Source organism: Anneissia japonica, unplaced genomic scaffold (genome assembly GCF_011630105.1).
Source record: "Anneissia japonica isolate Jap-2015-1 unplaced genomic scaffold, ASM1163010v1 scaffold287836_len1076198_cov165, whole genome shotgun sequence".
NCBI classification, from domain to species: Eukaryota; Metazoa; Echinodermata; class Crinoidea; order Comatulida; family Comatulidae; genus Anneissia; species Anneissia japonica.
The window spans coordinates 318,208-320,405 of record NW_022729021.1 but is presented as its reverse complement, the minus strand read 5'-3'; the positions used below and the strand labels follow the sequence as shown (position 1 = coordinate 320,405).

General features: G+C 32.3%; 1 long non-coding RNA gene across 1 annotated transcript in view; it reads left to right on the top strand.

The window, feature by feature from the left end:
• The window catches only part of LOC117114621, a 13,897-nt gene that overhangs the window by 3,579 nt on the left and 8,120 nt on the right, over window positions 1–2,198 (top strand). The window lies entirely within an intron of this gene.

Below are 2,198 nucleotides of genomic sequence, written 5' to 3'. Positions count from 1 at the left end.
ATATATGTATGTATGTATATATATGTATGTATGTATATGTATGTATGTATATGTATGTATGTATATATATATGTATATATATATATATATTTGTATATATATGTATATGTGTATGTGTATATAACTGTATATAAGAGCTTAGATCCATCCATAAGGGGAAACATTAACAATGAAGAGGGTTAAAAACAGTACAAAAGGGCAAATCTGGTGTCCAATTATATCTTATTAGGGTTGAACCCAATGAGACAGGTTTGGAAATCCTAAACTGGCAGCCATATTCAAATTCAAGATGGTCGCCTTAAAATGGTCAAAAATTGAATATTTCAGTATAATTCCACATCTCCTATATGGAAAACGGTACACTTTGATCCAATCAAATGATTTTGGGCTCTCTGAATACAATAAACATAGTTTTAAAAAGCTGGGATGGCAGTCATTTTGAAATTAATTCAAGATGGCCGCCATAAATATCCTCAAAAATCGAATATTTTAGTATATAATTCCTTTTCTCTTTGAAGAAAAATGATAAATTTGGTGTTTCAACATATGTTATTGGGCTCTCTGAGTCCAATATACATGGTTTCATATATCTAAGATGGCATCCATTTTGAAAATAAAGATGGCCGCTATAAAACCATCGAAAATTGAATATTTTGGCATGTAACGCCACTTCCTGATGAAAAACGCTAAATTTGGTGTCAAATTATATGTTATTTTGTTAACTGTGTCCAATAAACATGATTTCAAAAAGCTATGATGGCAGCCATTTTGAAATTCATGATGGCTGCCATGTAAATTGTCAAAAATCAATATATAGAGAGACATAACATGTCATTAGACATCCAATTTTTACCATTTCGGCTAAGAAAAATTGGAATTAAAAAACAAAATATTGATTTTCGATTTTTTTTTTATGGCGGTCATCTTGAATTTGAAAATGGCTGTTATCCTAGATTTATCTTAACTTTTTGAAACTATGGTTATTTATTCAGAGAGCCCAAACACCTATGATTAGATCCAAATTTACCATTTTGAGGAGATGTGGAATTATACTAAATATTCAATTTTTGACCATTTTTTTTTTTAGGTTTTCAAAACCTGTCTCATTGGCTTCAACCCTAATAACATTTAGTTGGACACCAGATTTGCCGTTTTCCATTGGATATAAGTGAAGTTATGAGACAATATCATAATTTTGGCGGCCATTTTGAAAATGGCCGCCAAATAATGTGTTCCGCACTTTTTCTGGAGGTTCTCCTTCGCTCAATTTTCTTATTTATACCATAGTGATGCTAAATCAGCAGAGAAACCTTGGTTCCAGAAAAAGGGTCATGAGGGCCCTGATTTTCACTATACTACTGTATGTGCAAGTTTCATAGAATCAATCAGCAGATTTCCTGGAAACTCAGTGAAGCTATCAATACCTACACAAAATGTAGTCTAGAGCTATATTTCACTTGCCACAATGAAACTTTAGGGGCATTTTGTGGGCTAAATATATATATATATATATATATATATATATATACATTTCTAATACCAACCTTAGGTAAACAACTGGGACTTTGAAAACCATTATTAGGTCGACTATCGTGTTAGGCAGACGGATGACGCCGTCTACCTAATGTTTGAAGCTTATGTTTGCACTTATAGACGTGTGCTGTCACTAAAACAAGGAGATCAAGTTCAAGGGGATGGTGTAATCATTCAAATCCATGATACAATATCAAGCCAATATTTACATTGAACCAAATTGAAGCAATTTAAACCTTTCAATATTGAGAAAGGTATATATTTAGGTACTATGAAAACGGCCTTTAGGCGGACAACAGTTTTCTTCAGTTTGTCACTAATTATGCGCATATATCTGTCTAATATTTGGCTATTTTACAAACTCAAACATACATTTATATATTGAAACCGTAGTTCATAACTAATGAATGTCGAATTGTTGACACTGGAAACTAGGTAAAATATACAAAAAAAATCAAAATATATATCCTGATAACGTCATACAACACTTCCGGTCGTGGCCGGCTTCTTGCTGGAATTTCACAAAGTTGTTTGCGGTGAGTTGCCAAAATGAGCGATGTAGGCTCTAGCTATTAATTGTGTTATATCCAAGATCCTAACTGCCAAGTATTCTATGAAATTAGTAAGTTTAGTTATACGGCTATTTATCATGAAAGTGTTTGTAT